General features: G+C 42.4%; 1 protein-coding gene and 1 long non-coding RNA gene across 12 annotated transcripts in view; one reads left to right on the top strand and one right to left on the bottom strand.

The window, feature by feature from the left end:
* TRIP12 (thyroid hormone receptor interactor 12) overlaps window positions 1-6,778 on the bottom strand; it is a 75,939-nt gene extending 69,161 nt beyond the window's left edge. For 6 of the 11 annotated variants that reach the window (XM_080605252.1, XM_080605265.1, XM_080605254.1 and 3 more), the window contains exon 1: window positions 6,492-6,776. The gene's annotated coding sequence lies outside the window, so the exon portion shown is untranslated. Of the gene's footprint in view, window positions 1-6,491 lie in introns of all 11 variants that reach the window. The other 5 variants (XM_080605264.1, XM_080605260.1, XM_080605251.1 and 2 more) reach the window with 3 other exon arrangements.
* A 55-nt stretch (window positions 6,779-6,833) lies between these two features.
* LOC308200136 lies at window positions 6,834-13,032 on the top strand. The gene is made up of 3 exons (XR_013955256.1): window positions 6,834-7,135; window positions 8,434-8,516; window positions 9,628-13,032. It is a non-coding gene; the product is annotated as an uncharacterized lncRNA (long non-coding RNA).
* The last annotated feature ends 1,542 nt before the right edge of the window (window positions 13,033-14,574 follow it).

Below are 14,574 nucleotides of genomic sequence, written 5' to 3' on the forward strand. Positions count from 1 at the left end.
AATTTTGCCAAGGCCACGCAGCTTCCACCGCTTCCTTTAAGTGACAATCAGTGAAAGTGGCAGTCTCCCCTCAAGTTCTGATTTAACTCCAGGTTGCATTTTAACGTACACCAATGAAATCTATGCCCTTTTTGTTGCTTGAATCGATTTAAGTAACACCAGCAGTCAAAACAAAGGCCTGAAACCTACCTATACAACATCTTTTCAGGTACCGTTCACCCCAGCTCAGCCACGCAGACTACAACTGCCTGCAAGCTCCCATTCAAGCTGGTGGCTTCCCACCTCTCCCCCAACCCCCTCAGGATGGATGAGTTCATCAAGTTGCTATACCTGGAAGAGCTGTAAAGGTCAAATAAGTGAAGTCTTAATCAGAAATCATGGCTCCCACTCAGTATCTTGATTATAACCGAGCTTATCATCAAAATAAAGCGGAAGAGAAAATTCATCCCGTAAGGCTGAGTTCCAAGCCTGTATTCAGCAGACAGCCTATTTCTTCATGAGTTCTCTTTAAATGCATTGCCCCACTTCAGCTGTGACCAGAAGGTTCAGTTGCAGTGCACACACCTTCCTAAGAGCAGGAAGGGACACTCTTTATACTGAATAAGTTTAATTACAGAAGGGATTTGACAACACAAACATGGAAAAAAAAATGTCATCTTCTAGCCCTGCTTTAACTGCATCTTACATTGTTATTTGATCCAAAAGTAGACATCTACCACAGAGTCATATTCTACAAATGTGTATGACATGAAGGCAGCAGTCCTCACTAACTCCAGGAGTTTGAGTAAGCGTTCATTATTCCACCATCACTAACACTTAATGCAAGGCCCTGATGCGTGGTGTTAGAGGCAGTGGGGGCAAAACCACGACACCTACATTGCTCCTAAAAAAAGATCCATTCTCAACTAAAAAGATACTACATACGTATTTTTGATTTCCACGTTCATTCACCTGTGCTTGGTCTTTGTGCTTGTATATTTAACCAGCCCTGGACTAAGAGAGGAGGTGCAGACCAGACTCCAATCACATGAAAGCCCATGGCACAGAGAGATCTTCTCATATCATATATATGGATAGATAAGACAAGTCATAACAAGCTCACAGGGAAGCAAGTAAGACAGAAGTTAGACACAGAGAAAGAAGAACAGTACAAGCACGCATGATTTCTAAAGAGCAAAGATAGCAAAAGGCTAGACCTAGTTACCCTGGAGCAGACCTATGTACTAGATTACCTAGGAAGCTTTATCCAAGGCCTATTTTTCCTAATGGTTTTACATTTAGTAACTAACCCTAAGGTGTAATCAGCGTACAAATTCTCCATTACAGTTACAGCTCTGCTTTAATAACGATATTAACCACGTTTTCAAAACAGAGTAGTAGTCAGCCACAAACCTAAAGGAGATGCACAGTAATGCCTGTCTCATAACTAGTCAGCCTTCTAGAAGTTTAACACCTTTGCCTCCAAATAATATACGCACATCAGAAAATAGTATCTTTGAACCTCCCACTTTTACAAAAGCCTAGCAAGTATTTGCCTTTCTTTACACTAAGTTTACTTACTTGGATGTTAGGCAATAAAGTAATGGTCATCAATAACAAGTTATTCTGAATGGAGAAAAAACAAAATATACCTTGCTTCTAAGAGCTTAAAGAAAGCCCTCTTGTTCAACAAGTACAAATAGCAGGGAACTCAGCTTCCATTTTGAAATACCAAATTGCTCCCTACAACACAAGGTTCACATTCCAGGAGATGACTCAGTCCCTTCATACCTTTTAAGAAGGTCAAATCTTGGCAGTTTATCATGCACTTCATGGTAGCCAACATCACAAAGCTGACCAATCCATTCAGAAAACACTGAGAAATATGTGTTTTTTCACCCCCCTTCTGTGACACAGCACCATACTGCTACACATTATGGAATCCTTCCAGAATCCACCTCTTTTTTTTCTTTCCTTTTTTTAATCACTCAAGAAGATGTTTAATCACTCAAGAAGAAATTTTTATCGGTTTGCTGATCAATTAAAACCTATTCATTCAAAAGTAGAAAAAGCCAAGTAGGAGCAGGACCAAGTGACCTCCAGAAGTCCTTTCTAAACTAGCATATTCTATGAATAATGGCAAGAAAGCCTTTCTTTGATGAGCTGAAGGCAAGTATGACTTGAAAACCACAGATAGTACTAGATCCCTGATGAACACCTTGTTGATACACACCTAACTTTTCCAGTTTTTCCTATGCAAGTCTTCACTTCAAAAGTAGACTGTTACTCTCATACACAGCAGTTTTCTGCCACATTTGTACCGAGTACGTTCGTGAGTCAAGTAAGACTGGCAACAGCCAGTACATTGCAAGACAAGCCTTTTTACAGAGTGCGAGTAAACAGATTGGTTGTGTGCGCTCAAACCCTGGCTGCCAGACAGAATTAAAAGGGAATATGATTGCGTATTTACACGGTTAGATTCTACCAACTTGATGAGAAAGATTTTCTCACAAGGGAGGATTTGGAGAACAATTGCTCCTCAAAACTAACCTTCAGAGTAAAGTAACCATCACCAGACTTGGAAAGCATCCAATGGTTGCTAGTTGATTTAGGTTGTTTTTCACACTGACTAGGTATCACATGCAGCTAGAAATCTTCCACTCATACAAGATCGCTGAATTCACATTTTATGTTCAATTACTTTGTTTAAAAGACATCCTGAACCAAACGGCTACATGTAAGTATTTGGTCACATTCAGATGCTCGATTACCAGTGAGAAGCGTGAAGATGGTTTAGCTCCTTGAGAAACATTATTTCATGTAAATTGAAAAAAATATCATGAGGAAAGAGTTAATGCAACTTTGTATTCTGGTTACCAGCCTCATGGCCTAAATTAAAACTATACCATGGAAGCACTCTAGGAAATTGGTTCATATACTACCATAAGCCTGTTCTGATACTGTGTATAGATTAAAGTATTAAGATCAAATTCACAGTAAACATTACTACTTTGGGAAAGTAAATCCACTGACCCAAAGGTAACCTGTTATCCTACTGCCAAGAAATTCAGACATATTACTACCTTCACAGTCAGTACTGAATTGGGCGGTGACAGCCTGATGAGAAGTTTCCAATACTATGAATTTGTCATAGAGTCCACAAAATACTTTATAGGGAGTGTTACTAATTTTACAGGTGATGAACAGGACATAGATCATCAGACCAGCCAATGGAAGATCCCAGAAATATTCCAGGTCCAAGTTCTTGACAATAGGATAGTATACCACATTGAACAACTTTGGGATTTGATTATACATTGTCACAATAATTTAGTATCGCGTGATAGGGGACAGACCTGTGACCATAAGCGTTTTATGTGCTGCTTACTAATTAGCTAGTTAGAAAATGTAGCTTAGCCTGAAGAACTAACGCAGATAGTTCTGAGATTCACTTACACTGAAAAATAAGTACAAACACGCAGGTTAGTCCAACAGTTTTCCTACTCAAGCTTCAGCTTCACTGCTGAGCAGCAAAAAGGATTTAGTCAGGTTATCTTACTGGATTGTCTCAAACTAATTAACTACTTATCAGTAATCTTAAAAACTCAAGAAAACTCATCACAGCTTCGTGCATGAAATTAAAGTCAACTATATTAGGTCCCTAAGAAAATGCTATACTAGCAATGCAGAGTCCTTGTCGCCCATAGTTTTGGGCCTCAAATTTTGTAAATATAGAAAAAAAATCATGGTGAGGACTTGTTCTTATAAAATCATTCCATCTTAGGTTTGAAGACAGTCAAAATACAATATAAAAAGAAAAACAAAGAAAATGAACTTGTGCATGACTCCTGATCAAGAATGACAGCTGCAATCAGCCATTTACTGGGAAGATACAGGTTATTTCCCTACTGGTCACTGGCCAGAAGAACTTTTGCAAGACACAAAAAGACTCCATTTTCCTAAGCCTCTTACTCAAGACAGCAGCACTCCTGCTGAAGTAGATCTGCTGTATTAATAAGCAGTAATGCCACACCATGGATGACCTACAATTTCTCTACTAACACTAAGGCCTGTTTAGACTCCTACCTATGGAGCCATCTGGAGACTGGAGAACATGCAGACTCAAAAATCATCAAGACAAGCTTACTCCCAGCTTTTTTTTTTTTTATAAATCCTAGGAGTGAAAAAAAAAATCAGACAACCTGTATTTCTAACACAAGAGACACTGAACAACAAATGCTTTAGGAAAAGCCTTCCATTAAGATCAAAACCAGAAAACTACTCTATATATACACAGCTGAGCCATTCACAATAAGCTACATTTTACAAACGTAGAAACTATGACAAGCTGAAGACATGTAAGCTTGTAAGAACTACTAGAATTGTTATTTACAGTGTTTACTCACCAGAACCCTGCTTTTAAGCATCTTAGTTCAGTGTTAAAATATTAGCTGCGGAAACTGAAATACTAATATTTTCCTGAATATATTTAATCCCTATTAATATTTATTAGATAGGCTACCAAGCAAGAAAAAGGTATACAGTTGTTTTCCAAGTACTGCCTTCATGTTGATTATATTTGCATATGCAAATATTTAAAAAAATTTAAGCATAATGAAAAAAAACAAATATGTTTGAGGAGAAACTAAATACCAAAAAAAAAAACACTCCAGGGTTAAATGTACAGTCTTGGGGTGGGGGGGGGAAGAGAGAGAACTGCAAAGAGTATAGAGCAGAGATAAACAGAAGCAATCACAGCAACACTTGCTTCTCAAGTCTTTCTTTTAAAGAAAGCACCTCCACAGTGACAGTTCCCCTAAGAAGAGCTTGCAAAATTAATTTAAATTTAAATCATTAGAATACCTCTTCTTCCCAATTATGAAGGATGTACTCCATATTTGTCAGGTGGTAACTAATTAACTCCTCTTTCTGACAACCTTTAAAGCACCAGGAAGCTCAATACTGATCATACACAATACACAAACTGGGGAACTTATCCCGTTTGAGTCAAGTTTTGTGTTGTGGCGTTACAACACCTGGATCAATATTATTTCCGCTGAACAAAGTGGGGAAAAAAAAAAAAAGACTAAGCAGTCTTCTGGAAAAAAAATATTTCAAATTATTATTAGATCGCTACCCATAATAAAACCACCCTCAAAACAAACTGCACGCACTCTGAAAGCCTTTCCAAGTGGCACGCCAGAGTTACAGAATAAATTTAGGCCAGTACCAAGCACTCATTTCTTCCCCGTGTGTAAATGCGACACAATCAGGCCTCACATGCAGGCCTCTCTCTCCAGCACAGGCAGGACCTTTGTTCGATACGTCGATGTTTTTCCCCCAAAGCCATTGACACAACTTTCCATTCTTCCCCCCATTATTTGCCGGCTCTCGGGCCAGACTTTCGGGCTCCCGGGCCGTGAAAACCCCCGGGTGTGGAGAAAGGCAGAGCTGGAGGGAGGGGGGGGAAGGAAGGGGGAACAATAAAAAAGTTGAGCAGCAGCAGGAAGACGGGCCTGCAGGGCTGCCCGCAGCACGGCGCCGGGGTCGCTGCCAGCCCCGGGGGGGCCCAGCAGCCCCCAGCGCCCCGGGACCGGCCGGCGGTGCCCCCCCGGGTCGGGGGCAGGAGGCCGGGCGGGGGGAGGCCGGCCTCGGAGCTGCCTCCCTCCGAGGCCGAGGCGTTATGCAAGCGAACGCGAGGAGCCGGGAGCTCGCTTCGCGACCGAAAGCGACGAAAAAAAAAAAAATTTAAAATAAACCAGTGGCTCAAAAACACTAGCTGCGGGAAGAAAAGGAGATAAAATAATGGCCCTGCCAGGCGGCCGGCGCTGGAGCTCCAGCCCGACAAGCGCCTCCATTCTCTGCCCACCTTCCTCCTCCCTCCCCCCCACCACGAAAGCCCGTGAAATATGGACGTCGGGCGATTATTTAGCATTTTTATCCAGCCGGGAGGGGAGAGGAAGGAAATAAGAACTGCTGTTTTTTTTTTTTCTTTTTTCTCCCTGAGATATTCGACACGCAAAATAAGGAAAGGAAAAAAGAAACGGGAGCCCTGGGGGAGATGGGCCGAGCGGGGCGGGGAGGCCGCGGAGGCGGAAGGGCAGCGGATCGGGCCGGCCGGGGGGGGGGCAGCACCCCTGCGGCCTTCGGGGGGCCCCGGGGAGGCCTCGCTTCGCCCCCCTGCGCATCCAGCCGAGCCGAGCCGGCCTCCTGCACCGGGGGCCACACACCGTCTGGCCATTTTGTCACCTCCATTCCCCTCCACCCCCCCCTTCAACCCCTGACCCCCAGCACCCCCTCCCCAACCCCTCCTCACCCCTGCGGAGGCCCCGCGCCCCCCCCCCCCCCCAGCCCACAACAATGCCCCGGGATGGCGCCGCGACGCCACCCCCCCCCCCCCCCTTCCCCGGCTCCCGGAACGCTGGGGAGGGCACAATAGGCCCGGGGGTGCGGGGGGAGGCCCAGAACCCCCCCGCCACCACCCCCACAACCGGCGGCAGGGCGGCGGGTACCTAGTTTGTCCCGGTGCGGCCTCCACAGACGCTCCGCGCCTCCCCTCCTCCCGGCAGCAGCCGCCTTCCTCCCTTCAATTATCAGCTGAAGCCGCAGCACCGAGCGGCGCCGCCTCCGCCGGCTCCGCCGAACCCCTTCCAGCGGCGCGGGGGGGGGGCGGGGGGGGGGCGGCCCGGGGGACTACTTTCTCCCAGCGCCGGGGCTCCGCGCGCCCCCCCCCCCCAGGCCCACGGGCGGTCCCCGCCCGGCCGCCGCCGCCGCCGCCCCCCGCGCAGCCCCCGCGGCTCCCGTGTGCGTGCGGGGCCCGCCGCCTGCGCGCCGCCGTTCGGCCACAGGTATCCCTCCGCCGGGGTCGGCACCCCGCGGCCCGCTCCGGGCCTCCCCTCGCGGCGGGGGGCGGTGAGGGCGGGCGGGGGGCGGCGGAGGGAGCGAGGCTTGGCGGCGGGGGAGGGGGGGCGGGGAAGGCGGACGGGACCCCGGCCGGGCGCGGCGGCGGGGGTGGGCCTGCGCCTTTAAGAGGGGGCCGGGCCGGCGGTGACCCCGCGCGATGTCCGCCTCTTCCTGGTTGCCATGGGCACCGCCTGCTGGCGTCCCAAAATGGCGGCGGTGCCGCCCGGCTCGGGGAGCAGCGGGAAGGGAGCGGGTAGGCCCCGGGGCCGGCCACGTGGCGGGGGGGGGGGGGTGCCGGGCCTCGGCTCGGAGCTTTTTGCCTCATCTCGCGGTTGGGTCTTATTCCTCTGGCCTGCGGGAGAGGTGGGGGGGGCCGCCCCGGGCTGCTGGGGAGGGCCCGGCCCGAGGGAAGGGACTGGGGGCTGAGGGAGAGAGGGGCTGGGGGGTGAGGAGGGGGCTCTGGGGGGAGGACTGAGGCAGAGAGGGGGCTGGGGGCGCTGATGAGGAACAGAGGGGACTTGTAGCGTCCTTGTCCGTAGAGGGGGGAAGGGAGGTCGCCTGTTAACACCCGCATGTAGAGGGACCCCGCAGGCACCACCGGTAAGTGTTCCTGGTCTGGTGTCCTGAGAGCCTCACCCGTTTCGGTGAAAGCCCGTCTGGGCGAGGAGCCAGTGCAGGGGGGAGATGGCTTCTGCCCACGGATCCTGAGGCTGTAGGAAGGAGTCTAGGTAAGCACCAGAGGAAGGCTGGGGGGGGGGTGGATACCCCCAAAGGATCAGCAGCCTTGAGAAGTTTATATGCATCTGTGATTTTGTAACCTGAAAGCAAACTAATACTGCAAAGCTGCATCGCAAATAAATGAGATACTGACATGAAAAATAAACAAGCAAACAACAAATCCTTAAATAACATCGCAGTATTCTTCCTAAGGAAAAACAAGCTTAGCTGTGCTCTCAAAGTAACTACGGTTAAGAAAAAAATGCTTAATACCTTGTTCTAGGAAAATTAAACTGTCTGGTAATAGAAGAACTATCTGAATGAAAACAGAGAACCTACTTTCATCTAGGGATGAGGGAACTGTTAGGTTGGCAACGCAGAAATTAAACGTAGGGGGAGGTGGAAAACTGAAACTAAGCTGCTATTCCAAATGACCTGTGTTCTGTATTTTGTATGCGCCTTTTGGTTTCTCTTGTGCCAAGGCTTTTTAAATCACCAATGCCTTTAATGGTTTCCGAAGCAGGGTTCATTTCAGTCTCCTCCAAAACTTTTTTTGAGGTATGGCTTTGCAAGGCAACCTTAGGGAACTTTGAGTTCCACCAGAACTGAGTAATTAAGGTGCTGCACAATAGCAGAGAAATGTGCATTGTTCCATGGCTGAAGTCTTGTAATGGGCCTCTCCCGTGGACCTCATGGGAGTCGTGTCTGTGCTCTGCTTGTTTGTGGAATAACAGCTGAGTGTTATGGGCTGTTTAACATTCATTTTTGCACCCAGCTAATAAAAATAAGATGTTTCTTATAATTATTATCTAAAGTTTTTCACTTCTCTTATAGGCTTCCTGTGAAGCACTTCAGATGTCTGGTTTTGGTTTTGTTTTCAGTTGCCCAAGTATATCCTTAAGCTGAAGTCTGTTAAGGTAAGCTGTGCAAGAAGCTAACAGTCGGTGGAAGTACGTAACAACTATTTTGTAAATGTTTATTGCACAAAAGCATTACCAGGAAGTTGGCATCATTGAAAACTACTTGGTTTTGGTGATTTGAAAAACTTGCATTTGATTTTAGTACAGTAAGCTCATTTGAGTATAATGTAGTGAATATAAGTACTTGGATGTATTGTTGTATCCTCTGGAGCTAACGTATCTAATTCCAGCAAAACTTCCAAATTCAATCACATTTCAATTACCTATTGCTGAAAACAACTAACTTCACATAAGTAATCTTTCCAGTTTTAACTGCTGTATATGTAAAAGTTAGGTTGCTAGTTAGCCTTTCTGTAGGCTGCAGAGCCTCCTGAGAAGAGGCCTGTGAGAAAAATAGGAATTCAAGGTGTATGCATCGCTGAAGCGCTAAGTTACGGGTCACATAAAACATGTTGAGCTGTATTGTGGTAGCATCTGGGAGGCCCAGGCGTAGGTTCATGTTTCCAGTATGCTATTCAGCAGTCTCCTAATAAATGACTGCCAGCGCCTGAAAGATCATGTAGTGTAAGGCTACAACATTGCACATAGTTATGTGAATGCTGAAGTTTGCTACTTTGATTAGTGCCATTATTCAAAGTCAGTGGTTTCAAAATGGTGCGTTGTTTGTTTAAAAAAAAATAGAAGTGTAGCTGTATGGTGAATTTGTATGAAGGCTCCTGTATTTCTGTGAGTGTGTTCCTACTTTGAATTGGCTTCTTGGGCCTTACATGAGCAGTAAATTCAACTCTTCCAGGATGAAGTTACTGATTTACTGGGAATGGTTTATACAGCTACGGACTGTATATACCTGTTAGTTAGCTGATACCCTGAAAGCCTGACCAAGACTAAAGTCAAGCTATAATAGAACCAGAAATCCTGTGCAAATGCAAAAAGTCTTAAGAAACTACTAGGGCAAAAATCTCAGTTGGACAAGGAGATCGCACCTGAGGAAGAAGCCAGTGCATTGCAGCATGCTTTGTGTTCAGAGAAGCCTGTGAAAAGTTTGTGTGTTTTGTTTAGCTTTTTCCCTTCACTCTAGGAAAATTGAAATCTTTTTTCTATGATGCAGCCTGGAGATGGGGTTGTTTTCCAAAACAGGGATGGTCTCCAGAAGGCGTTTTTGAAGTCGACTGCTGTCTCACGATCAATACAGTAGGCCCAAGTTATTGTATATTGTGTGACAAACCATAAATGAATTGGAATTGCTAGAAATTAAAAGAAAGGATGTCTCTAAGAGCAGAGATAAGCATACACTAAGAAGTTTGCCGAGTCTATGTATAGGATAATATTAAAAGGCAGAGGACAAAGCAAGACAAAAGTCCCAAAGGTGTGATACTACAAGGGTACACATCTGTTGTAAGCATGTCAATTATGTTATTACTGCAAAAATAAGTCAGAAAACATTTATTGCTAATCTAATTTATTACTAAATCTAGAGAAAGTAGGACACCTGGAAAAAGGAAAACAAGGCCTGCTGCAAGCAAGCAAGATAGGGGAATAGGAACCAAACAAAAGCAGAGGCTGCTCTGAATTCTTTTAAGTAATCAAGTGTGCAACAGTAGTTGGAAAAAACAGCTGGAAATATACCCACTTGTCTGCGTGGATGTATTTGCTGCCCAAACGTGACCAGGAGACTCTGATGCTAACTTTACCTTTTGCAGCAAGAAATGGCTTCCATCTTGGATCCAAATTCAATTTCAACTACATTTTAAATATAGAGGCATTAACCAGGACTTTTTAAACAAAGGTATCGATTACTCACTAGGAAGTATGCTGTTCCATTGAGGAACTTGCAAGGGAAGATTGCCAGATAGTTTCTGCATAAACTACTTGAAGGAGGAAGCTGAAGAAGGAGCCTTGTAACTCATTGCACATGGTTCTAAAAGTAGACTGTATAGAAGCTGTATAGAAGTTCAGGTGTATAAATGAGTATTCACAGAATACAACTCAACTGGGTTGTGTAGAAGAAATCTTGTGAACCAGTGGTGAAAAGATTTATTTTTTTTCCAAATAGTTATTTTAAGGCTTTAATCATAACTTCACAAATGCAGGGTAACTATCCCCTATGTTCTTTCTGCATGGGCATCTACCAGTTCAGTTGCAGAAACAGAAGACTGAAGGAGACTTCTCAAGTCACTGAGTCCTAGTCCACGCTGTTTCATCTAGCCATGTAACAGATCCTCACAGCATACATGGGGCTTGATGTATTTCAAAGGTGGTAATACTTCTTTTTGCCTTGCTACTTCAGACAGAACAACTGCTCCAGATCAGTATTTCTCTAATGGCTGAAAATGCGGTTATAGAGACTAATTTACAGTTTATTTTTTATGTGGATGTCCTTTAGCATAAATAATGCCATTATATGTGGATAACAATGTTCTGTATATATATGTGTTCATGTATGTATATGTTTCAATTATTTTTAATAAATATGCTTTTTTTTTTTTTTAGCCTCCAATTATGAAATAGACTATACTTCCTGGTCACTGTAGTATCTTTTCTCTGTGTTTCTTCCCATTAGAACTTTTGTTTTAAACAGTGAGTCTTATGAGAGCTTAGTGCAAAGGCATTGTTACTTCCCTGTGTCTTTTGGAAAATTGTGTCATTTAAATTTTAGCATTGTGTTTAACTTTCTCTGCCAAAACCACTTTACTGACTAGATTATCCCTTGATCAATTATTATTCCAACATCTGTCTTCTCCACTGCTAGCTTCCAATTCATAATCTTTCGGTTTATTGCAGAAATTATTTCTAAATGAATGACCTTGCCATTTGTACTTTCAATTTCATTTTTTTTCCAGCAGTGCTTTGGTTTGTTATGGAGAGGTTGGTGTACATGTCAGGAAAAATGTACTAACTAGAAAACATGTTTGGCCATAAAATCCTTGTGTGTATTGGGAATCCTTGTATAATTTATGGGAATAGTGGATAGTTTTTGTGTGAGTGTGTATAATGTTATATAGAATGGGAATTTATTTTTTTGGCTTGAGGCTGCCAACAAAGATGGCAACTTGTTTAACATATGCTTTTCCAGCTACCTTTCATTGTACATGTTCTTCAATTATTCTTGAAATGCCAAATTAATATTTGATATGCCAGTTATAATTTGGCAACGTTTGTCACAAGCAACAATAGACACTATCTGTTTTTATGAAGCAGGCAGTAAATCATACGGCTTACAACATGGAACGTAAAATGACTTGAGATAGCCACACAAACAACCTTTCAAAATAAAATTTCTGATAAATTGTCTTTCAGATGATAAGTACAGGCTTTGAAAAGTGCAAGAGGGGGATCCAGATGGTGGGGTGGTATAGAAAAGGTCGGTCACTCGTTTTGATCAAACAAGCAATAGACACCAAAAAAAGAAGGGAGGAAAAAAAAAGTCTGCTTAATCTGCTGACAGGACAGGCTGGTAACTAGAAAGACAAAGCTGGTAACAAAAGAAATGTAATGGGAAAATGATCCACTCAATGCGTAATTAATACTAGCATCTGTCACTATTTAATGAATGCTGCGCTAATCAGAGTATTTTATGTTTTAAAATTTTTAGTTGCTTACCTGTAAAAGAAAGGCATCAGATGCATATAAAATCAATGTTCTGTGCAATATTCTGTATATGATTTGCTTGTGTAACAGGACAACTGAATTTTATTGAATATGTAACTGCAGATTTACATATATGGTCAGAAATCAGCAGCTACTTTCTATAACAAATATATACAGAACATGAGCAAATACTGTAAGTAACTTGGCAAATGCTCCTGAGGACTATTTTTGTTCTTTATCTGTTATTGCTTCTATTGTCTGTTGTTCTCTTTTACATCTTAAATCAGTTTCTGATTAAATTGATAAATTTTGAGCACAGCGTATTATTTTGGGTTCTGTGAATACCACAGTATTTTCAGAAAGCAACAATCCTGTACCTAATTGTTTTCATTTCGGAAAACTAAGTTTTCTGGCATTTGTACTTGTAAGTTGAAAAAAAAAAAAATCCATCCTGCAGCACTTAAATCTCAAACACCATTAAAAATGCTTTTTCAATGAACAACCTGAATGTTTGTCGGTTCTATATAAACCCTAAAACAAAACAAAAAATCTTAGTGTTGTCAATAAATTTTCAGTGTTAGGAGACTTTACCAAGTGACTGATTTACTGGTTATGGACTGGTTGTTTTTAAGAAGTTGTGAGTGCTCTGAGGTTCTGTTGCAAGCTGCAAGGCTAGTTTCTCCATTTTGAAAATGGTACCGTACAGTTAACTAAATGTTGCCTTTATATCTTGGGCTTGTTTGTAACTCTTAATGATGACACTTGATAAATAACCTATTTGATTAACAGAAGATGCCATGTGAAGTGTTTAAGCCAGATGGATCGGGGAAAAAGATTAACAGATGTTATGAAATTAATTTCAGCTTAATTACTGTAATATCACATGAAACAATTTTTTTAAGATAAATCTAATTTTTTAAGTAAAGATCTGTAGCTGATGAACGTTTTTCCAACTTGTACTATTTTATTTGCATTTCAAACCCAAGGGATAAAATACATAAAATACATAGGGAAATCTCCTGTAGAGTTGCTTGAAAAATGGAAATAGTTCCTGTGGGTAAATAATGCTTTATTGGAAAAATGCAAATATTGCTATTGAGTGGGTTTGTCCAAAACTAAATATGTTGGTCTAGCGAAGTTGTGATGTTGTTTTACCGTTTGGATGCCTGATAGTATTTTACTTCTTCCATAATCTGCCACCTCTGGCTGTACACAATTGTTAGATTTTATCCGTGCTGTTTGGGGGAAGATTTGGGAATTCTTTGGTCATGCTGCAATATTAAACTTGTAATCCAGCACAAGAACACAACCAATGTAGGAAAATTGTGACTTTCAGGAACTGAAATGCAGTTTCTTATGTGTTGCAATTCAGGGCTTTCCTTATTGGTGGATTGAGGTTTTCCTGCAAAAGGCATCAGATACAACAGTATAAGTGGGTTTTTTCTTCCCCGAAGACTCAATTCTCTCATTATTTTTTTCCCCCAACAAATATTACTGAATGCGCAGCCCTGTGAGAAATTCACCTAGGTACTTGAAATTAGAGATATAATTGATATTAAATCTTTAACTGAGCTTCCCATGTAACAAATACTTGTTTGTGAACCTACAATAATTCAGTACTGTCATATGAGCTTATAAAATTATTTATAATAGTGGTTGAGCTCTGGTTTCAAGATATGTTGGAATATTCTTCTATCAATTTCAACTAAGGTATGCTAAAGTAATTACTTCTCTTATCATTATATGCTATTAACTTGACTTTTTATTTCACTGGAAGGCATAAAGGTGAGCTTTAAGCTACTTCTTGTCCCCTTGTAACTAGTCTTAGTACATGAATAGCAGTACCATACTGAATTGCAATGTTTAAGCTCTCATTTTGTTTAAAGTTTTAAGTATGGCTTTAATATTTGTGGCTGTCTTCAAAGGTACCATTCTCGATCTAGTTCTACCTGCCAAGAATGATTTTCAGGTTATGAGGGTGTAATAGTTTCTCAAGAGAAATATGCACCGGTGTCTTCTGCTTAATTAAGTAAATGTTTCCTACTGTACTTGAGCGTCCATTTCCATGCTCATTATTGTCGGTGATTTTTCTTCTGGAGAAGATTTTAGTTATGTTCTTCACTTGCCTTACTTAAGGTAGTATATCCAGCATCCTTGTTGCTCTCTGCTTTGGGAAACCTCAGGAATAATTCTACTTCTGTACCTTTGTGGTAACTCTACTGGGTCTTGTTTCCCTTCTTCCTGCTTTAAGTTAGGGAGATAATTATTTCTTCTGTTGCCTTTATTAACCAAGAACAATTTTCTTTATTGCATTTCACATGTGCACACGAACATTCATCATGAAAAACTATCAGATATGTTTACTTGACTAGGTGTAACATATATTTATACTTTGCTCATTTATAATTTAAAAAAAATAAATACATACACTCAGTAATGTGTTCAAGGGAAGGAAAAAAAGAAAGGA

This window comes from Anser brachyrhynchus (assembly GCF_964034855.1).
Source record: "Anser brachyrhynchus genome assembly, chromosome: 9".
Lineage (NCBI taxonomy): Eukaryota > Metazoa > Chordata > Aves > Anseriformes > Anatidae > Anser > Anser brachyrhynchus.